We start from the raw sequence: 23,360 nt of genomic DNA on the forward strand, positions 1-23,360 counted from the left end.
AACTTTCTGAGATTTTTATTTTTCCCTACTGAGCTTTACAGCGAGTAAAGTTCGAGGAGTCGCCAGCGCTGCTCTGAGGGCAGCTGAGGGCAGAGCGCGGGCTCGGTGAGCGCCGCTACCCTCGCTGAGGGCACCGCTACCGGCAGCGAGCGGGGGAACGGAGGAAAGCGGTACCAGCGCGGGGATCCCCACACCGTCCGCTCGCTCTTTCCCGACTCTTTCCCCCTTCTTTCTCCGCTCTTTCTTCGCTCTTTCCCGACTCTTTCCCCGCTCCTCCCGCGCCTTCCCCTCACGCCAGGGCGGTCCCGCTGCCCCGCGCTCCTCACCGCGACCGCCAGGCGGCGCCCTCACCCCGCCAGCTCGCCTGAGGGAGCGCGGAGCGGCGCGGGGAAGGAAGTGGCGGCTCTCGGTGCTGCCGGTGCGCTGGGCTCGGCTCGCTCGGCGGGCGGATAAATCCGCGCGGCCGCCGTGCTACGGCAGGGCAAGGGCAGTGCCGGTGCGGGGCTCTTCGCCTTCCCCGCTCCCTCCTCCCCCGCAGCTGCGGCGGCCCGCCCGCCTCGCCTTCCCCCGCCTCCGCCGTCCCCGCGCCGCGGCAGCGCCGGCGGGCGAGGAGCTGCCCGCGCCCGGCCCGCCCGCGCCGGGGATTATGCCAGCGGCGCGCGGGCATGCCGGCAGGCAGCGACCCGTAGGCAACGGCAGCCGCCGAGCCGCGGCGGCATCGGCAGCAGCAGCAGCGGGAGCCACGGCCGCCGCGCCGGGAGCAGCCGGTGCGTGGCGGGGGGCGCTGAGGGCGGGCGGGGGGCGGCGAGGCGAGCACCTACACCTGGCGGCCCCCGGGATGGCCCGGCCGTGCCTCGGCGGGGGCGGGAACCGCGGCGGGCCTGAGGGGAGCTGAGCGGGGGTGGCCGGGCCCGCGGGGCGGCTGCGGCTCCGTGGAGGGGCCGGTGCTGCGCGGGGGCCCCTCCCGGGACCGCGGAACGGCCCCCGCGGGCCGCGGCGGGTACCGGCCGGCACCTGGAGGCTGCCGCGGCCTCAGCGGGGCCGGGCTGTCCGTCCTCCCCTGGGATACGGCGGTAAAAGTTTCCCGATGGAGCAGCCGGTGACCGGGAGGGCCCCGCGGCCATGGCAGCGCCCGGCACCGCACGGCAGGGACGCGGGGTCCGGCGTGTGGCACGGCCGGTGCCGGGCTCTCCCTGCGCTGGCGGGCTGCGGGCGGCAGGCACCGCTCCGTGCCCGCGGGGACAGCCGGGGACGAGCGGACGGACGGAGCACCCTCCCTTGCCGCGTCGCGGCACCCGGAGCGTTCGGGGCGGTCACGGCTCGGGGCCGGAGCCAGCCCCCGGGAGAGCTCCGTCCTGGCCCCCTTCCTCCGGTACCGCATCTCCGAGCCTTGAATTTCACCGAATTCGGCTCTGGCAGAGGCCCCCGGTGGAGGTTTTGCCGTGCGGTGGCCTCGGACGGGGCCTGGCCGTGGGGAGGAGGTGAGGGGCTGCCCGGGGGTGCCTCCCGTCCCTGAGGGAGAAGAGGGCGAGACCCTCAAGAACAAATGCCGGTGACCGATCAGAGCTGAGGGACAGCCCCGGGAGCGTTCGGGGCTCCAGACCTCCCTGTGTCAGGGCACTGCTGGGCGGTGACTGGAGCTGGCCGTGCTCCTCAGGCGGTGCTTTTCCTTGCGGGAGTGGGAGGAAGCGATTCTTCCCTTTGGAAAGAGCAGAATGCCCGTTCCTCAGCGGGATGATGGGCTGCGAGAGGGGATTCGTTTTGCTGGGCCCGGCAGTCCTTTCTCCCGGCCTCCCCATCCCTTGACAGAAGGGATCCCGGTGTTCCCCAGCCCTGTGCTCCATCCTGGAGCGTACTGCTGCTCCACGGCTACAGCGTGAACAGCTCCAGCTTTTTGCCCAGCTGTGGGAGGATCAAATCCCTTCCTTCACGTCCTCCCCAGCCTCTCCTGCTCTGCTGAAGAAGCAGAAGCACAGAGTGCGCTGAGGTGCTCAGCCTGGAGCTGGGAGCATCATTCAGGGAGCCCCTCAGAGGAGCGCCCTGCTCAGTCAGCTGCACAAGTCAGTTCTGTCACATTTCACTTTTAAATGCCACGACTGAGGTGGAGTTTATTTAAACTGTGTGTTTAAGAAATAAAAAAGTTTCTTTATGTGTTGGTACCTGCTGTAAAGTGAGAGCTTCCATCTTCTCTGTGCTCTGTGCGTCTGGAAGCTGCTAAGTGGAAATTTGATGTCAGGAAGCGTTTTTGAAGCCATAATCTGTGAGTGCTCAGCTCTGAACAGGAAAGTGACAATGGATCCGTCTTTGTGGACATCGGGACTTGAATAGGCGGATGTTTGAGTGCATGTGAGAGTATCGGTGGCTGTAGGACTCCTTATCCCCCGGTGGCACCGATTCCTGTTCCGTGCCCACATCTTTTTGCTCGTGCTGTATTTTTATCGCCCGGTTTATTTTTGTCGTGGCTGCGTTGTGCTCCGGGTAACACAAGCCGCCTGACTGCCTTTCAGAGTTCAGCACTGGCTTCTGGGCGAGGGGTTTTCCCCCCACCCACGGCCGAACAGGGGACTGCTGTTTGTAGGGCAGCCCTTTCCCTCTTTTCCTGTGGCAGAGCCGGTGCCTCCGCTGGATCTCTGAGTGCCTGGGTGTTGTGGCAGGTAACCAGCTCCTTGTGATTGGAGCGGCTCCTCGGGATATGCAGCATAAAGGATGGCCAGGCATGAAAGCACTGCTGCGGACTTGTCCTGGCTTGTTGTTTGTCTCGGGATTTCTGCTTTGTGGTCCTTGCAGTGTGTTCTGGTTGTGGCAGAATCTCTGCGAGGGGAGGAAAGGAGCAGCTGGGGCTGGGAGCGCAGCTTGTGCTGCTTCTGATGGAGCAGACTTCTGCTAGGCTGCTGGGCTTCATTAATCATATTTAAGTTTCTGTCACTAACTTTTAATTAAAAAGCATAGTTGATACCACTTTAATGAACGTACAGATGTTAGCCATCTTCATGCATAAAAATGCTTTTTAATTCCCTTACTATTCCCTTTATGGCCCTTAGATGCTTTTGCTGCCATCTAAACCGTGTACAGTAGCAGCTGTTTATCTTCTTAATAAAACTTTTTCTTGCATCTGTGTTTGGGAAACAGTAATGGTTTGAGTAAACAATTCCCTGGTATCCTTTAACAATATTTTTTTAAGAACTTGGCAGAAAGGGTCAGAAGTGCTGCCTAAATAGTGAACTCCAAGGCTCTTGCTGACTATAGCCCTGAGCCTGGTGTAAGTCACCTGAAATTTTTGGCTATTTTCAGGCTTATGTGAGCTGATGAGGAAAATAAGAAGCCCTCAGTGTATGACTTTTGATTCTGATGAGCTTCACGAGGATCTTTTCCCCAAATGACAACTTCTTATTAAAATATCTTTTCTATTTTGGGTTTGCTGCTGATGGTGTGTGTCAATGCTTTGTCGCTTGTTGTGCATCTAACAGCCTGAGCATTTATTGTGATTTACCATCTGGCACGTGGGAGTTTTATCTAACTTCTCATTTTACTTGACAGCAAGCAGTTTGGAAAGACCTTGTCCTGGGTTTTTTTTTTCCCCCTAATAGAAATTCTCAAAACTTAAAATTGACAATGGGGCTAAAAGGTTTTGAATTTAAATAATTACTCTCTTTCTATTCAAAAATTGTTACTGCTTCTGTGAGATGGCCAAAGAGAGAAGCAGCACATCCTTCAAGTGAGCTAATTTAAAGAAGGTTCCTCCAATTAGTCCTAAGGAGCATTTATCTCCCCTCTGCATTCAAATAAAACTCTTGTCATTCAGTTGCTGTCTTGGCAGCCCGAGTGGAAGGCTTTGGAAAATGGCAAGTGAAAGCTGATGCTCGCTCCTGAGCACAGTTTGACTCATGCCTGTCATGCATATTCACCATAATGTCCTGTTCCAGGACAAGCAGGATCCCTCGAGAAACATTTCTTCTTTTAAGGTGTTTTTCTTTTAGGCTTCCTCTTACTAGAGGCTCAAATAAGAGGAGAGGCTAGAAACAGGCATCGATGTGTTGCTTTGCTTTATTTTTATTTTCTTAGAAGGAAAAATTATCCCATGGTTTTCTTAACAGCCAATTTCTCTAAATGGTGAAGATGCCTTCTCATTTAATTTTAAAACTGGCTGACGTAGAATGTGATGCAATTAATATTTCTGTTTATCTCCCCAAATTGGTAAAATATGCCTAAATTTAATTTTGAGCCCAAAAGCGTCTTATAAACAAAAATGTTCTGTAGTTTTTCAGTGTGAATGGAGATGGAATAATTAATGGGAGAGGGAGGAGAGAATAAATAAAACACTTTTTATTTATAACTTGATTTCCTGGGTGTTGGAGGAAATCCAAGTGCCACAAGATTGTACTGGGGCAGAGTCTGTCTGAGCTCACCCACGAACTGAGAGGGAATGTGGCTTCTCTAATTGTGGTGTCCATGCCAAGAGTCCTAGGAAAATTTAAATGAACAAAGTAATGGATGATATTTGGATGTTCTTAATGTAAGAAGAAAACAATCTAGCCTGGGGCTGGCCCAGATCCTGTCACTACAGGGAGTTCTAATCAGCACCATGCCAAGTCAATAGACACAGCTCCCAAAGTCAGGCTTGTGCATTTTCCAGAGGAAAGAGGGTTTGCTGGTGTGACTGGATGGTGGCTTCAATTTTTCCTTTTAATCGAACTAATATTTCTTGGTTGCTCACAGCAAAATGCTTCAGTAGATCCCCCTGGAGAAGTTAGAAAGCAGTTGGAAAAAGGTTTCTTTGATTTTGAAGGAGGGAGGGGGAGGTGCAGGGACCTCCTGAGGGATGGCAGGATCTGGAGCCAGAGCTGCTTCCCCTTCCTGCAGCTCTTCCTGAGCGTGGGACACAGGGCCGGGCTGCACAGGGGAGAAGGAAGGAGAGGTGGCTCAGGCAGGTGGAGTTTTTGGGCAAACCCGAGTGCAGGGAGGAAATCCAGCTGGCACAGGGCTAAAACCTGCCCTGGGGAGCTGGGCCACAGCTGAGGAGGTGCTGGCTGTGCAGGGAGAGGCCATCCAGGAGGGAAAGGGGAGGGAAAGCAGCACCTGCCTGCCCTGGGCTGGATGGAGGAGGGGGATGAGCGGGACCCTGGGCTGCGGTGGCTGGGGCAGTGCAGGGTGGGGGCCTGGCAGTCCCGGGGCATTGTCCCAGGGCATTGTCCTGGCCTCATTGTCCCAAGGGCATTGTCCCGGCAGCCTCGGACCTGGCACCGGGCAGGGACACACATGCCAGCGCCCTGAGTGTGCCCAGGGTGCCACCAAGGGCAGGGACAAGCACACACCTGGCTGAGGAAGGAGTGCTGATAGGAGCAGGGGCACCCGTGGCAGTCTCCATCTCCCAGCAGCAGCACAGGCTGATTTTGGCTTCTCCTGACCCAGGTAGTGCCTGAGAACTCCAAAATAGATTTTTTTTTTCCTGGCTTTAAACAGCCTCCAAAAAATCTTGCTCAGACAGATTTGAAGACCTACAACATCCAGAAGTCTGCACCCCTGTGGACCTCAAGTTGTTTTCCTGCAGAAATAACCCAAGGCTGAGCAGTGAGTACCTTGGATAGCGAGGGCTCTGCACAGCTTTTACAGTCCTGGCTTTGCATGTGGACAGCTGAGCTTGGTGAGTGCTGAGGTGTGGGCACAAACCTTAAAATCTCCTTGGCAGGAAATCAGGTGGGATGAGGTGAATTGGGGGGAGTCCCTTGGTGTGATGAGGAAAAGTGATTTGCCCTTCATGGCTTTCTTTAAACAGCTCAGTCTCCAGTAGGAGAACCAGACACTGGCATTTCTACTGAGGGATTTTCCAGCAGTTTCTGTGGTCTCATCATGGTGGGGGGAAGAAACTGAGATCTAGAAAATCCAATAGTGGAACAGAGGTGGTTTGCTGTGAGCTGGGAAGGCACAGCTGGTGAGGACTTGGGGAGGAAAATAGTGAATGAAATGCTGAAAGATTTGTAATTCACCATTGGACAGGGATTCCTGTAGTGGACAGGGAAGCTGACTCTGATTTGTTTGGATTGCTGGCACTTACATAATGATCAGGGAGCTTCAGGATACTAATTCAGGCTTAACCCTCAGAGCAGTGACCTGGGAAGGCATTTTAATGGCACGATAACCAATTTGGAGGGTGGGAGTGTGTAATCACATCAGCACTGAGGTATCTGGGCACTGAGGGCGAGGCCTCCTTATCTCTGGCTCCAAAGAAGTTTGGTATTTGCATGACTTAACTCTGGATGTGTAGAGGGGCCTTAATTCCATTATGTGCTTTAGAAGGTTATGGGAGGATTTCAGGTTTTTCTGGTACACCAGTTTAGCTTCAGCTGTGTTTTGAACAGGTATTCATAAGGAGTTGGGTTTGGATCATTTTGTGTCTCTTTTCAGATGGTTTGGGTTGGAGTCAGAGTTATCCATAGCAAAACCTGGAGGGCTGTGGGCATTTCTGGAGAGGCAAAAAAAAAAATAATGGGCTGCCATCAGTTACTACCTGTTTGAAAGAAACAGAAAAACAATTTCACATATGCATTTGTGTATAAACATGGTGTAATTATGTTTTGTACACATCAGAGGACAATTCACTGGGAATAATTTCACTTGTAATTTGTTTCAAGATCAATACCATAACTTAAATAACCTTCTAAAGGTACAAACATGGTAGAATCACTTTCTCTATGTGGGTGGCTTACCTATTTTAATGCTTTTTTTTTTTTTTTTTTTAAGAAGGAAATAGAGATTTTATATTTATCATATGAGATGAATTTGAAATCTAAATATTTACATCTTTTCACTGGATCTGGGGTTGAGCACCAGCTGTAGGCGTTGCCAAGCTGTTTAAGTTGTCTCCTCCACAGAGCAGGTTGATTTCTCCAGGGTGGTGGAGAGATGGAGCCTCGTGTTTCTGGCTCTTGTTTTCTGTCCTGTGTCTGCATCTGGAAATCCTTCCCTCTGTGGGCTCTGTGACCTGGCCCCACGTTCAGAGGGTGTTCCAGCCTAAACGTGCTGAAGCTAGATAGATACATGTTGTCTCCACCGGAATGCAGAGCAAACTGCAAGCTGTGAAACTGGAGGGGGAGTCTGGGCCAGGAGGATGTAAATAACTCAAGATATTTGGTGGAAAAGAGCAGGAGGGGGAGGAAGGCTTCTTGCTTGGTTTTTCTCTGCCATCCCATCTCCTCAGTGACATCCTCTGTGCTCTTCACAAGCAAAGGTGGAGAATCACTTCTGTCTTAAAGAAGGGTAAACCAGGAGCAGACACAGGAAATGTTGCAGGCACATTTCAGCAGAAGAGACACTAGAATTCCTGAGATTTCTGTCTCTGGTTTTATTTTGCTTTCCTTGTTTCCCTGTTAATTTCTTGAGCAGGCTTGACATGGGGTTTTTAGGCTTCTGATCCACCAAAGTGAACTGATGGAGAACACACAGCCTGTTTGGTTCTCCCTCTCTTGTTTTTAAGGATCATTTATCCAGACTCACGGGACTCTTTGTTTGTCTAACCTGTCTCTGGCTTGTAAAACATTGTTCCTTTTGTTACCTTCAACAAACAGTAAACATCTTCCATCAGATATCCTCAAAAATGTGTTTAGCCTGGGCACAACCGTTTCTGTTGAGACTAGAACAATTTCAATGCTCTCTTTTGCTTATATTTAATACCTATAAATAAGTTTTTCAGAAGGGCACCTTCATCTAGCACACTGTCACTGTGAGGAAAAAAAGCATATTTGGACAAGCCTGCTTGAAGGATTAAACTTTTTTGTTCAGCTTCTGTGTGTTGCCCATTTATCCTTTTGTTTAGAGCAGGGAGAGATGGTTTGCCTTGCCTTGGGTATCTTTAGGTCAGATCTTCTGCCTCATGTCTGCCAAACACCTGGGCAGAGAGGATGGAGAGGAAAGACCTTTCTGTCCTCCTGCCTGCTCCTTTGTACAGGTGCTCCAGCAGCAAAAGGAGTTTGACATAAAGGGGAGATTTATTTCACTGTCTAATGGAGCATCTGTATTATCAAAGGCAGATATGTCAGAGCACTTTCCCCCTCCCTGCTCTGTCTTTTGTTGTCTGAATGTCATTTTGCTGATAGAACTTGTGTTGTATTCCTTGTTATCAAACTAGAACTGGAAAAAAAAAAAAAAAAAGAAAAAAAAAGAGGTGATGCTTTGTCTTAGATGTTGTTACCAAAATCATCAGCTAAACTAGGTAGAGTGAGGATTGTAATTCCTGGTTTAAAGACTGAGTATAATTTGGCTTTCAGACCTCCCATTTTTCCTAAATCAAGTTTATGGTAGCAGCAGCCATGAGTGTCAGCTTCTGATTATAAACAGATTTGGAGCCACTAAAAACCTCCTTGAAATCAGTTTGACAACTGTTTGAGAACCTCCTTTTTAATATTCTCAGCAAGTTCCCTGCTGAGGTCTCTTGCAGCAGCCTTGTAGATCTTGTAGATGTTAGTCTTCCCTGCATATTTTATTTTAACTTGCTCTAAGCTTCCTAGGAGAATGCACATGGATAAGCTTTTCCAAGCTTTTTAAAAATTCATTTTTACATGGAAACCTGGGCTCAGCAAGATGGGAGTTGAGTGGAAACTGGTTGTGCTGTGCTGGGGAGTGCAGCACCTTAGTGCTCAGAGCACCTTGCAGGGAGATGCTTTTTGCTTTTGTTTGGTTTTCTTGAGGCTAAATCCCAATTTCTCCCCGCAGTTTCTGACTCCAGGTGGGGCTCAGGACCTGCAGGGGGGTGGAGGGGCAGCAAATGCATCACCAGGCTGGTGCTGGTTTTAATTCCTGCAGCCCCTGCTCTGAGCCACCAGGCTCAGAAAACCTGAGCAGCTCCTGAGGGAGCATCACCCCAGGCCTGTGCTGCGTGCCCAGGGCTCTGCTCTGCAGGATCAAGGGAAATTCCATCTGGAGGTGGCAAAAACAACCCTGGCAGCCTTTCTTTGTTCGAGGCTGGCAGCGGGAGCGGAGCCGGGGACAGATTTCCATTTGACTCATCTGTTGTTGAGATGGTGACACCCTTGAGTCACATTAAAAACGAGACCTTGTAGCTGAATTGGCACATCATGGAGCAGGTGTTTGCTGGGGTTTTGGGGGTTTGTCCTTGTTCAGAAAATTATTTTTGTGTTCGCCGAGATGGGATGAAATTGATTAATGGTGTTGCTGATGTTCTGGGTTAAAAATAACAGGAAAACCTGATTCAGGTGGAGTGCTGGAAGTTAACTGTCAAGATAACCTGCTTGAAATAGTTGTAAAGGCCTAAAAAATAAACTAAAATAATAAAAAAGATGAATGCCCAGTAGCCAGATGGTTGGAAGAGAACACCCCACGATCAATGAGGCAATATGTAAATATTTTCGATCATTACCACAGTACTGCTGTGTTGACATTGAAATTCAGAGTGTTATTCTGTGGGACTCCTCATTGATCAGCAGATGAGCTCTGATAAAACAGAGGATGAAAGCACAATACTGAGCGTTATTATGGATTGTGGATTTCATTGACAAGGACAGGCTTCCATCAAGGGCCAGGAATGGATTTCAGACGCTCTTTAAGCACGTTGCTGAGCCACTGTGTTCCTTCCTGGCTGTCAGCTACCAATTAAATGGTGTTTTATTTCTTGAGCTGCTTTATTTAAGGTGAAATACTGCATAATTGACTAATTTTTCTGTGCTAATTGCTACAGTTATATGGGAAGGGGCAAGGTGGAAGCTGACATAGAGTTCTCTGCTTGAAATATACCTGGCTAGAAATGACTGGAAAATAATATTAATCAAACAGCTGAATTAAAGTAATTTTTTTTCATAAAAGATTCTCCTGAAAGCTGGTTGTAGAGACCCTGTCTGGCTGAGTCACTTAGAAACCTTCACGGGGTGATAGCATTCTCATGAATAAAGCATGAGGTGCCTTTGGCATACACAGGTGCTGAACCCACCCAGAGGCTTTTTCTTTTTTTCCTCCCTTCTCCTTAAAAAAAACCAAAAAAAATATCCCATCAGTTTTACTGCTCTCAGAGGGGAGTCTGAAGCTTGACACTAAATGGACTCTTTTGAAAGCTGCTTTTTAGGATCTGCCCACCCCACAGGAATCCCAGCAGGGGCTGCTGGTGGTGGTTCCTGGGGTCCAGCCTGGAGGCAGGAGCGAGGTTTGGGAAGGAGCAGGTTGCCACCTCTGTGTGATATTAAATGTGACTCTTCCCGTTTTACATAGACTGGTGTGAGGTTCCTGAAAATCTTATAATGGTGCATATACAATGTAGGGTTTGAGTTTTTTGAGATATTTTTTTCTTGCAGTTGATCAGGGCAATGGGTTGTAACATTTCCCATTTCATATAAGGGAATAAAGACTTTTAGGAAAGGCCTAATGACTTCTAAGGAGGGAGGGAGAGGGCTCTTGGCAAATGAAAAGCTCATTATAGCTACAGCAGGGTCCAGAGCCCAGGCAGCTTCTGGAAGCTTTTTGCTGTTTGTTTTCCCTCCCTTTCCCTTGGGTCTGGCTGCTTACAGTGCAGCCAGGACCTTGTGCTCCTTCGGGAATGTAACCCCGGGGCACTTGGAGGGTCCAGATGCTACAAACATCAGAGAGGGAAAAATGGTCTCGGTGCCTTTCCAAGCTGCTGGTATTTTCCAGTTAACGGCTGCCTTTCTCTTGCATGTTGATTAATTTCCTGGCACGTCCTGGAGCCTGTTCCTCCCATCAGAGTTCTTAGGATTTTGAATTTATTTCCCTGTGGTTTGTTGATTTTTAGTTGCTCACTTGTATCCCTTTAGTGCTTTAGGGTGGCCGGTAGGAGAACAGAAACCACCTTTCCTGAGGATAAAGGGCTCTGGAGACTCTCTGTGGTCTGAAACTGATGCTCCCAAACCATGGGCATGTGGTGTTTGACCACAGCTGACACTCGCTAGGGCTTAGAATTTATTCATGCAGATTGGGCAAGAGCAGGAGGCTGAGCTAGCCCAGCACGAGGAGCAGTTGTGCTGGTTCATTTCTCCCTGCAAGACGGTGCTCCCAGTGCCTCTGACTCTGCAGAAGCTTTTTTGGTGCCTGTGCTTGGCCGGGCTCTGCTCCTCGAGGCAGGTGAGTTGTGGTGTGGGGCTGTCACCAGGTGTGTTTGTCCAGGTAATGGTGAGGAGGGAGCTCTGCCTGTCCCACAGTATAAAGGGATTTAGTGGTGGCAGCGATGGTGCCTCGTGGAAGGACTGGAAAGTGAAGTGCAGCGCATCAGTTCAGCAGAAAGCATCTTATAATTAATTAATTAATCATCCTCCATGGAAAGGTAAATGCCAGTTCTGTTAGTGCAGCGTGGTGTTTTCAACATTGGTGCTGAAAACGAGCAGTGTGGCACCTCTGCCTCTTTGCAAGAGATATTTACAAGTGAATCTGTCTATTAATAGCTGTGCTCGGTTTTCCTGTGCCTCGGGTGCTGCTGAGCCGTTGTGCTGCCCCAGAGCCAGAGGTGGTCTTTGATTCGGTTCTGGGCTGCTCCAGTGCCCAGATGCTTCCCTGAAAGCCTTTCGAGGAAGGGAGGGAGTTTGTAATGTTCCTTTTTGCAAATCACCTGAAATAAAAATGTTGTTGCTGCCTTTTGGGAGCTCTTGCATTAACTCACATTTCTGTGCTTTTGTTGCGTTGCTTTTTCCTGGTGGTTTGGACAAATGTGCCCCTCGTTTAACAATGCTGAATCCTCCCACACTTCAGAAGTTTAATTTTAAAGCAGAAGCAGTTTTAACTGTGTAATTGATTTCCATTTAGCACAGCATGGTTCTGAAATGCAGACAGGGTTAATGATTATAGAAGAGGATGAAAACCTGACAATTTTTAAATTTTGCCTTGGTAATCTGTTCTCACACCTAAAAATAAGTAAATTAAGAATAGCATCAGCGAGGCCTCTGCAAACTGCAGTGGCTTTAAAAAGTGATGACTTGGGAATACAGTCAAGGTGAATTGTTTATGATTATTCCAGAAAACAAGTTTCATAGATGTCATAATGTCCTAGGCTGCATTAATTATCTATTACTTTTAGTGTTTGCTGCAGAGAAAATGCCAGTGTTTCTGTTTTCCCATAGGCAATACTTTCAGTTTCTCTTGTACAGAAATGTTTTTGCTTTTAATCACTTTTGATTGCAGTACCATTAACAAGGGTGCAGAGAAATCAGTTTTTCTGTTTGGTACAGACTTACTGTCACTGAAAAGAACAACTTTTGTCATCCTTCCCTAATGTACAATACAGGGAAAAAAACCCAACCCCAGAGCAAAAATGAGTAATGGAGGTAGGAAGATTCATTTTTCTTACCTAGAGGAGGCTTTGTGGCTGCCCCTGCGGGTTTGCAGGTTTGAGTTTTTGGGGGGGCTTTGAGTTTGGTCTCACCCAAACTCTGAAACCCTTTCAAGCTCTGTGTCCAGGCCCTGCTAATTCTGAGAACTGTTCCCGGCTCAGCAAAGGCAGACAGAGAGAGCAGGGCCCTGCTCTGACTCAATTTTTTTACAATTTATTTACCAAAGTGTGGGTTGTAGTGGATGGCTCTTCTGGGAGGATGGTGCCTGGCATATCCAGCTCCTAGAGAGACTTGTCTTGCTTGTGGGAAATGGGGAAGGAATGGATATGGACAAATCCCAATGTGCTTGAGGGATGAATTATTGTGTAACCTGTAAAAATTCAGATATATTCTGTATATTCTTGAGGAATTAATTAGTGTATAATTGGTAAGGCTCAATCAGACTAGATGTGTATTGAGTTAAAAACTACACAGCTATAATGAATCCTTTTAAAAGAGAAAGGTAGTGTGAGGATTCTTGTTTACTTGCAAATCATAATGGTAGAATGGCTAAAAGGACTAATGAAATACTTGCTTTCATAAAAAGGCATTTAAAATTCAAAGGCAAAGCAAGATTAAAATGTTGTATTTAAATATATTTCCATCATAGAGATTTGAATGGTTGCTTTAGAGAGAAAGTCCTTTGAGCTTTGCATCGTCATATTGTATATAACAATAGGGGAAGAAACACTTTACATTTGCTTTTGGAAAAGAATTTTTACTTAAAGCATTCATTAAGAATTTAGTGTGTTAATTCTGCCCCAAAGTGCACACCAAATACTGGCACAGTTATCAAATCATCAAAAATACTTTTTCTTCAGTTATAAAGAAGATGTAATTTTAAAAGTAGTGGTGATTTTCAGTGTTTATTTTGTTGAAAGCCTGAAGAATTAATTAATTTATCTTCTGATCTTGACTGTATTAATGTTGGCAGCAAGATCAATAGTCAATGAAAGAAAAGAAAACTTAACATTCAGTTTCAGATAAATTTTGATCAGATCCTAAACCACGGGGCCACTGAGTGGACCTGTGGTTCCCAGTTATTACAGATCAAATCTAAAAGATGCATCGTGGTTTTGAGATAGGTGAAGCAACTTGATGCCCAACACTTTCTATTATTATTATTATTATTATTATTATTATTATTATTATTATTATTATTATTATTATTATTATTATTATTATTATTATTATTATTATTATTATTATTGCCACCCAGCCTGGGAAAGCAGAAGTGCCATTTGGGCTCACTGTGCCTCAGCTGTGAATCAGCAAATGACGTTAATAAGCATTTGTGGACTAAATATATTTTTAAGCTGTCTGGCTGCTTGCTCCTGGTGAGATTTCTGAGATTAATGGTCCTGAAACGTTACTCACATTTGCTCTTCCTCCAGGATGAATCTGACCTGTGCAAGCACTATTATATTTTTTAAATTGCTGTGCAAGAAGTTACAAGAGTGAAGATCAGTTACTGGGTTTTTTTTTAAGCTGTTGGCAAGACATAAATTTATGTTAACTGCAGCTAAAGGTATTGATGTTTTTTCCAAACATTTCAGTTTCTGTAGGGAAGGAAACAGAGTGTATTGATGTTTTATTTATTTTTTGTGTAACACTTTGGTAGCAGGTGCTGGTGTTGAGGCTTGGATCCAAGTCCCAGTCAAGGAAATGTGCTTTATTTGTGTGGTTGTGGACCCAGATTTTGCATGTTCTGGTGCAAACACAGCCCCTGCTGCTGGGAGAGAGAACAGGGAAGGACAACTGTGCCCTTTGTGACCTGAAGGGAAAGGGATAATGGGGACAGAGAAACAAAACATTAAAGAAGACCTAAAGGAGCCTGGATATACCTGGGGAGATCATCAGTAGACAGGGGAGTGGAGAGCACATGTGTGTCCCCTAAAGTGCAACCCAGCTCCTTAAAAGCAGCATTAAAACCATATTTTAAAAAACCCAGCATTAAAACCAGTTTGCAGTGGTTGGAGGTGATGATGAGACTGCCCAAATGAATCTCTAGAAAGGCAGAGGGGCTGCCTGGAATGTTGGGCAGAGCAGTAACTTGCTCTGCAGGCAGCGTTACAGGTTCCTTGTGCCCTCAGCCCTCCTGACAGAAATCAGCCTTGGGGAGAGCAGGTGCCTGGAATAGGAGTGGAAATGGGGTGCCTGGGCTTTCCCCCCTGGGTTTGCCCTCCTGGGTGCTGCTGCTTCACCAGCCCTGCCCTTGTGCCCTGTGGGAGCTGCTGGCTCCTTGCTCCTCCAGTTGTGGAAGGATTTGTGGGGTTACAAGGGCAGCTCCAGCTCTGCTCCCACCCTCAGACATGGGAGCCTGCCCAGGCTCTGGGGGCTCCCTGAAGGATCTGTGATGTGCTGGCTTTGTCTGTGGTGTCTCCTCTGTGGCAGTCACAGAGCTCCAAGCTCAGAAGGGAGAAGCTTTGAGGAGAAGTGTTGTACAGAGGGAGCACGTGAGAGTGGTCAGTGCAACGTGTGTGTTTTTTCTTCTCTCTTTTTTTTCCCTTCTTAATTTCCATGAGTTAGAGATGACGATGACTCATGGTTTGGAACACACTTGAAATCCCTGAGGTGCTCATTGCCGCCTACTATCACGTATTGAATTTCTGACATACCGGAGGGATGTCTGCAGAGAAACTCTGATGTGCAATTATAAAATGTTGTAGCTGTATGTTGTTTGCATAGGAGCCATTAGCATGGTGTAACTGGAAAAATAATGCAGCTTTATTCTTGCTCTTGATTTCCCATGGGCATGGCAGTTCAGCAACTGTGTTCTGTCTTTTTCTAGGATGTTGACACATGTGGACCATCAGTGACATCCTTTTTCAGCAATGCTGTTTGTGCTCCCTCCTGCATTCAGAAGCATCTAGAAAGATTTTTTACAGAAGGTAGGTTCTGACATTTCAGCTGGATGGCTGTTCTTTTTCTTCTGGGTTAGAAAAAGAAAAAAACATTTAGATGTTACTAGGGAGAATGGTAATTTATGTGAGGGATACTAACTTGCTGTTGGTGAGAGGAGATCAACCTTACCTTGGGTTCCACTTGAATAAATGCTTGGGGAAAACGTGGTGAAATGGAGGCTGGAGAATGGCTGCAGGAGCTCTTTGAGAAGGGCTTGGCAGTCACAGGACATGCTTGGCTTAAATTGCATAGATGTGTGCATTGGTAATAAACTTCTTTTGAAAGGAAGCTCACACTCCTTGCCTTTTTCTGTTTAGTCAGCATCCTTTCCTGCTTGGAATATTTCAAATAAATAAATTAAAAGGGAAAATGGCAGCACAGGAGGTGCAATTAATATAATTTTTAATTTAAGGAGATGCAATTAATATAATTTTTAATTTAAATCTTAGGTGTGTTTTTTTCCTCAAAGAAAAAAAATCTTAACCTTGTTGATTTTATTTGTATTGAAATAAAAAGTAGTATAGCCTCATTTACTGCCATCAAATTGTAGTTTCTACCTTTGTTTGTCCTCTGAGCTTTGGATTTGTTTTGCATTGCCAATAGGATTGAGATGCAGAACTCCCCAATAAACAGTGTGGAAGGGGAAGCAGTTACCTGTGGTGGCTTTAACAAGGAAAAGTGAAGAAGAGATTGTTTTTTATGAATGTGTCTATGTGTGTACCTGCTACTCCCTTATGCTGTCACCTTTGCAGTGCTGCTTGGTGGTTCACTGTGTGTGTCCAGCTCCATCCACATCTCTTGTGTGAATTCTAGAAATGTCTCTCACATGTGAGCTCTCACCACAAAATTAGTGGCTGGAGTGTTTTGCTAGACAGGGTGTCAGCCTTTAGCCTGACTGCACAATTCTGCTTCATCCTATTTTCCTCCAGTAGTACATTGCTCAGCACTTGTGGTTTTTTCCTTTATCAGAAATGGTCTTTTTGACTTCACCAAATGTTTCTTTGGAGTGATACTAAAACTTAACAATAGTCAGGTTTTGCTTCAAGAGCAACGAATTGCTGAGAAGAAGAGAAGGAATAAATGAGTTTGGATCTGAGACTGTTCACTTACCAGACTGAAATACGCTTTCAGTCTCTCTGGGTTTATACCTCAGGGTCACAGCAGTTACACTGAGATTGCAGTGACACCAGCTCTGTATAAACATGCAATATCTTTATCAGAAATTGTGGTAAACTCTGGGTGATTTGAATACCTTAATTGTCTCCTGTCAGGAAATTGGCTCCCAGTGAATTCATTGCCATTCTCCAGGTTGATTTCCTTCCTGAAGCCTCTCTTTGGGATTAGCAGAGCCCAGTGCCAGGCTGGGTAGGCTGCTCCAGTGCTGTCTTGTCCCTCTGTGGTATACCTGATTTCCTCAGGAGAGAGCCCAGCAGCTCCTGCCTGCCCACTGCAGTTCCAAGGGAGCTGTGGCCATGTCTCTCTGGGATCAGAAGCTTGAACAGAGGAGTTTATGCTCAGAGAGGCATTAATTGCCATGTGAGTTTGTGCTGCTGTGCTGAGGGGGAACATCTGTATCCCGAGAGCTTTGCCTCCTCTTTTAGGTCACACACTCCCCCACAGGCTCTTGCAGAGAGAGAGTTTTTCTCTGAATTAACCAGAACAGCAGAGAAGAAATGCAATCCTTGGCAGAGCTTAGGGTTTGCTTTGCCCCAGGGCTGAGGCTCCATTCATTTTGCTTTCCTGGAGGATTTTACAGGGCTGATGAGATGCCCAAGTGGTCATTAATTCTCTGGGTAGGTGAGGGGAAATTGCCTCCAGAATGGTGTTCACAGGAAAATGAATCCCTGCTCTTGCGTCACCGGAGAGGAGCAACGTCTGTGAGCTGGCAGGTAGGGAATGTAAGGAGAGAAATGGGTTTTAAACCTTGTCAGGGAATGCAGTGCTCATGGAGACAAAGAGCTGAACCACCCTGTCCAGGAAAATGCTGGAGGCATTGGGTAATTTCCCCCTCTGTTCTGCCAGCATTGTCGTGCAGCCCTTTGTTTCTCCAAACCTGAAGGCTTTCAATCCAAACTGCTGGACAGAAGGAAAATTTTGGGAGAATGCTCCTCTGCAAGTCATCCTTGGGAGTGTTTTGCATAGAACTATTTCAAAATCTAGGGAAGTGTCCTGAGTCCCTGCTGTGGGCAGAGCCCGGGGGAGGCTGTGCAGCCCTGAGCTGTGTGTGCCGGTGATGCTGGGAGCTGTGGGGCCTGGCAGGCAGCCAGGGGGATGCAGTGTGACAGAGGATGGGGAGGGACCTGCTGCTCTGTCCCTCGGCATCCTCACTTCCAGCTCTCCTGGGCGCTCTGCTGCCTTTTTGTGCTTCCCCCGCTCCTGCAGCAGCCTGGATGGGATGAGTGTGTTCTGTCTGGAGGAAGAGGCAGAGGCTGACACTGGGCAGGAGGATAAGAAAAGGGGGAAGGAAGGTAGATGAGGTTGAATCCAAGGGTGCCTGAGAAGATGTGAGGCAGGCTGGGGACAGGGGATTTGTGCCCTGGGGAAGTGATGTCCCCTCTGAGCCATTTCTGACCCACTGAAGGAATGTGTTGTGTCCTGTCAAAAGGAAGCACAGCCTTGGTTTGCAGTTGCCTCCTTCTGCTGTCCTTCCAGCACTCCCTGCCTTGCCTGCAGCACCTGTCCCTGTGTCATGCTGGGCTGTGATTTTCCACCCCTGGCTGTGTGATGTGACCAGCTTTTTTCCATCCAGAGCCTTATGTCCTTTTATGTGGACACAAATTGGGCCTGAACCTTACTTTTTCTGCACCTTGTACTTACCAGGGGACTCAGTGTGGGACCCATGACAGGAGAATTGAACCCCTTGATAGGGGTGAGTTTGTGGAAACCAACTAAATGCAGGGAAATCTGTCTTCATGTTGGATCCTTCATCAACTGAAATGAAAAACTCACTGTGAAGAGTTAGATCAAGGGGATAATGCTCCAGGGAGCTGGGTGATGGCTGCTTTTGTACTGGCAGGGAGAGGAGCCCTGTTTGGCAGCAGAATGGAGCAGCACAATTGTGACATTTGCCTGTCTCAGTGTGTAAAGGTGGACTTGTTACTGTGCCAGGCAGGGAGAAGGGGGAGCTGCTGAGAGGTGAGGAAAGGAGAATGGGATCTTGTGAAGGTGGGAGAGAGTTACAGGTAAACCCATTTAGACCTGCCAGGACACAGATGTTTGGAAAGGTACAGAAGGATCCCTTTTCAAAAAGAAGGGATCTACAGAGCCTCCTGTACAATCTGGCACTATGGAATTCCTCATGGAAACAGGAGTGAGTTTTTCTTGTGGTGGTTTCCCTCCTTTTACAATAGAAACACAAGACACAAGGAACTGTTTGGACATCTTTAACTGAGAGGAAAGGGCTGTGATGCTGCTGTGGTTCTAACCACAAACTAACTGACAGTTTCCTGCTGCAAGTAACTTTCTATAGATCTAAACCTCCTTCATTTGTGTTTGTTTTTCTGTGCTGTTTAAATATCTGAGGGAGATTCTGTTGCTGCTAGGCTTCTATTTTTTGACAAAGTCTTTGTAATACTTTTGGAGGATGGTGGCATGAAGAGAGATCATTACAGCACTGATACAAACTCAGGTGGAGTCCAGAAAGTTTCTGTGTTTTACAACCTGGTTTAATGTAGAAGTGAAGAAGTAACACCACTGAATCAGTCTGGTTTTGCAGTTACATTTGCATGTACAAAGCTGTGTTTATTTCTGAGGAGAAAAGATGTCATCGTGTGAACCTGCCTGTGTGGCTGAGATGCTTCATGTGATATTTCCATGGCATCATTACTGGCTTCTAATTCTCCTGCCTCCTTCCCACCCTTCTCCCCTGTGATGTGTTAAATATCACAGCTGCAGAAATGAGGGCACGTTTTTTCCCTGCTGTTCCCATTCCAGCTGGAAAACTTGGACAGAACCTTCCCTTGTGGTTTGTGATACTGTAAATAAAGGCTTGGGAGGTCACACGTTCTCCATCTCAAGTTATTTTGATTCCAGAGCTGGAATGGGAGAGGAGGAGGGAGGAGAGGAATAAAAATAAAAACAAAAACAAAACCTCAAACTCTTGTAGCTTATTGTGGGGAAAAGAGCTCATTAATGCAAAGGGGAAGCAATTGGAACAAAGGCCTTTGCAGAGAGGACTTAGTCTTTGACTGAAGCTGCAACTTGGATAATTAAGGTCAAAGATTTCAAAGGAATCTTCTATAAAGCTTTGAAATAAAAGCTACCTACAAAGCAGAGGCCTTGAACACCAGCTCCTGTGATCTGGGGCTGTTGCTGGGCACTTGCTCTCTGCCTTAAAAGGTGCATCAGCCTGGCTCTATAGGCATGTGGGTGAGTAATTTTACCTGTGTCCCTCTGAAAATGGTTACTCATACTCTGAAATGTCAGTGAAGTGGGCTCTGAGTGTGGAGTGCAGAAGTTGTGGTTTGGGTCTCGCTGGCTGCGGTCGGCTGAGCTGGAGTTGTGTTTGCAGCCTGGGCAGTACCCGTGGACTGAGCTGTGGGGGTGGGAAACCTGTTTGCACATTTTATCAACAGCAGTGGTGCAGTTCAGCCTTCTGAAACCCCACAGAAGCATGGCTGGTACTGCTGCTGTTCACAGCTGGAGTCCCACATCTGCAGGTTTGGGCTCCTCAGCTGTGTCCCTTCTCATGTTGGGGTTTGAGGCTGTTGGTACTCACAGAAAACACTCTTTAGGCTTAACCTTATCATGTTTTTCTCTTTTGGTATTTGTGTAATCATGTTTTGGACTGAGTAAGAAATGAGCTCAGGGCAAGGTCCACTGGGCTTTACTACTTGGTGGTGATATGCTGGGTGTGATAGGTGTTGGTTCAGAGAGGAGACATCAACACTTACTGGCAACTGTGGCGTTCACTTTAGTGGAGTACTGAAGAGACCTTTTTCCTGGTAATGATTTTTCTGTTGGCTTTTTTTATCAAAACAGGATACAAAATGTGAATATAATTTGTCACTATAGAACTCACATTGTACCTTGACACTACAGAAGTATTTCTTTTTCCATAAACTGTTATATTTATAATATACAGCAGGAACAAAAGAGGAACATTCCACATCTAGATGTTAATCTCTGCACCGGGTAGTCTTTTGATTCAATAACTTTTCTTCCTTGATCTTCTTTCCCCGTTTTTTTTTCTTTAATAGGCATAGGACATATGGACATAAAAAATAATGGCCCAATTTCACCCCTGCTGTAGCTCATTGACGTCATTAAAGCTACAGCAGGGATGACTTGGCCCAGATTCTTTAAAAATAAGACCTGATGAACAACCTCTCCTGGAAAAGCTCTGTGGAGAAGGTTGTCCTGAGCACAGCACAGAGCAGATGTGCTGCAACTCACCCTGACATTGGATACCATTCCCCTTGATGCTGTTCCAGTGAGATGCTGGGCCCTTCCTGGAGGGGACAGGAGGCTGCAGATGTGGTCCAGATGTGCTTTTACCATGTCATGGTAGTGTGGTGGAAAGGGGCAATAAATAAAGTGAGAGAAGGGCACTTAAGCAGAGGCAGGTCTGGGTGGAAACCTCCCTTGCTTGGAAGCTGTCTGTGCCAAGGACTGGGCTTGGCACATGGTGAGGCAGAAGATGGAAATGTAGAGTTATCTGTGAAAAACTGTTGCCCTAAGCAGGTTTTTAGGAAGATGATTTAAGTGTGTTTTGCATTTTTGTACTTTTTCCTCGCATCCTCTGCAACGTCTGGGTATTGCCACACAAGGATCAGCCATCTGAGTGTGGCAGTTCCTGGCATAAAGGAGCACTGCAAGGTTCAGTATCTCAGGGTAGGTCTAAGGTGCAGCTGCTTTTTCAGGGCATATTTCCCTCCTTAGAACTGGGCATAGAAATAGAAATTCTAGGTAATGTAGATCAAAAAAGGCAATGGATCATGGTGAAGAATCTGAATTAAGCAGAAAAATGTGCTTTCAGATCTGAACACACTGGAAACGTGCTGTCAGATCTGAACACACTTGAGAACCTTTCACATTTTCACCTTTCACAGAAAGGTGAAAATGTGAAAGGTTCTCAAGAGCTGTTGACTGCTTTCTGTTTACTAAAACAGTGGCGGCAGTTCATAGATGGTGACTCTGAAAATCTTCACACTAACGTACAAAGGGAGTGTTTTACTCCCTGTTATTTATAACTGCAGGGAGAAACACCCTTCAGAGAGCAGTCAGAGCCCCAAAGCTGCATCTGAGGTGGGTGAATGCCTGATCACTTTTTGTACAGCCAGTATTCATTGCCCAGGGTATCTTTAATTTAACTGAATCCTTGGTGGTTATAACTGTGCCTGGCCAAGCCAGGTTCTCTTGCAGTGAGTCCAAGAAATCAGATAGGTCTTTTTCTGATGCCAGACTCTTCTGGTCCATTGAGTATAACTGCAAGAACACATAGTTCCCAAGGAGGAAAATGCTTACTGTGTTTTTGGTGACAGCTGAAGCTAACTTGGGGGAGGGCAAGATGGAGCAAATGGCACTTGTCTGCTTATGAGAGCATGTTCGTTTTGAGGGAGTTTGAGTTGGAAAGTTTTTTGCAGTGAAAAGCCAGAATAGTGTCAAAATGACATTGACTAGTATAAATAGTGAAGGGAGAATTAAATCTTTAGAATATATTCAGTCCTTTGATTAGTCATCCAGAACTCTGCTGGTAAGACAGTGAAAGAAATCTGGGCTTAGCCTGATAAATGTTCTTCTAATGGTGGAACAAGTCAGAAAACCCAAGAATTTAATTCATGAAATCCAGAGAGGTCCTGCAGCAGCTGGCAGCATACTGCTAAGGAAGAGTATTAATCCTAGAGGAAAGAGGGGGAAAAGGTAACTGAAAACTCTGCAGCCTTAAGGACTTTTGGAAGTGAAAGATATTTGTTGAAATGCAGATAAAGGTGATTAGCTTATTTTATTGCATAGAATACACCCTTGTCTGATTAACTCTCTTGCTTTGAAATTCTCTTTCCTTGTATTGTCTTCATCCATTTCAGTCTCCCCTGTGTCATTGTGGGTGGGCCTGTTTAGGATCTAACCCTGCTTTTACTGAGGTTAAAAGCAAAATTTGATGGGTGTGAAAAGAGCCTGCCCTGGGACTTGAAGTGAACTCCCAACATTTCTCTCTAACCAGACTGATGAGCAGCATGGATTGAATATTTATGCCAGTTCCAATAAAACCTTGATGAATGCAGAGAAGGGTTGAAGAGAGGATTCTACCTGAGTAAAAGAATGTATGAAAATTTTAAATTGCGTATCTTTGTGACTGACCTATAGCAGTTAATTTTCCAGAGCCGAGACTACATTGTCATCAGTTTTAGCAGAGTAGAGAAATGATTAATTTCTGTGGTATACAGAGATCTTTCTTAATAATCAGAAGCATGTCATCTGGTTGAAAATACAATCTTTCAGGAAGGAGGGGAGCTGTGAATGGACAGCAGCTCGTTGTTATGGATGCAGTCAGAGCAGAGGCATCCCTGTGAACCAATTCCAGCTCCCTCTCTGTGGCACTCAGGCCGTGCTGGGGAGGGATGAGCTACAGCCAAGCCTGGTTCCTCTGGAGCTCAGCACCTGGATGTCACGCTGATACACACACTCCCCAGGCTGCAGGGGGTTATCAGGGAGATAACCTGGCTGAACCCCAGCACTTGTGATGGAATCTCAGCCTCACAGCCTCCAGTGGAAACTCCAGGACGTTCCAGTTCCTACTGAGCCAGCGTGTTGTGTGTGTTAATCCTGTGCAGGGGCTGTGAGGGAGAGGAGGATTCACCAGCCCATGCACTGACAGACCCATGTCCTGTTTTGTTTGTGAAGAGTTAAGAGTTGAAATCAAGATGCAGATCAGGAGTGCTCTGAGTACCTAAAGAAAATCCTTTGCCTGTGGTTCCTGCATCATCCCAGCAGTTTATTAGAAAAATAGAAAGAAAAAGAGGGGGAGGCAAATACCATCTGTATTTATTCAGATTAAAAAGGAGAGTGGGGATGGAGCTGTAGGGTGAAGGGGAACTGTTCAGTGCTGAAGCAGAACTTTCAATTTATTTGATGGGAAATTTTAATCTATTCTGGATGATTTAACTGTTAAGCCCTAACTCACTTCAGCTCATCACCTGA

The 23,360-nt window shown here is 46.8% G+C and overlaps 1 protein-coding gene across 5 annotated transcripts in view; it reads left to right on the plus strand.

Moving 5' to 3' along the window:
* The first annotated feature begins 675 nt into the window (after positions 1-675).
* Positions 676-23,360, plus strand: part of PITPNM2 (phosphatidylinositol transfer protein membrane associated 2) — a 124,108-nt gene continuing 101,423 nt past the window's right edge. For 4 of the 5 annotated variants that reach the window (XM_058037149.1, XM_058037144.1, XM_058037147.1 and 1 more), the window contains exons 1-2: positions 676-767; positions 15,109-15,208. The gene's annotated coding sequence lies outside the window, so the exon portion shown is untranslated. Of the gene's footprint in view, positions 768-5,479; positions 5,642-15,108; positions 15,209-23,360 lie in introns of those variants that run through there. The other variant, XM_058037145.1, reaches the window with a different exon arrangement.

The sequence above is a fragment of the Melospiza georgiana genome, chromosome 18 (assembly GCF_028018845.1).
Source record: "Melospiza georgiana isolate bMelGeo1 chromosome 18, bMelGeo1.pri, whole genome shotgun sequence".
In the NCBI taxonomy this organism is placed as follows: Eukaryota; Metazoa; Chordata; class Aves; order Passeriformes; family Passerellidae; genus Melospiza; species Melospiza georgiana.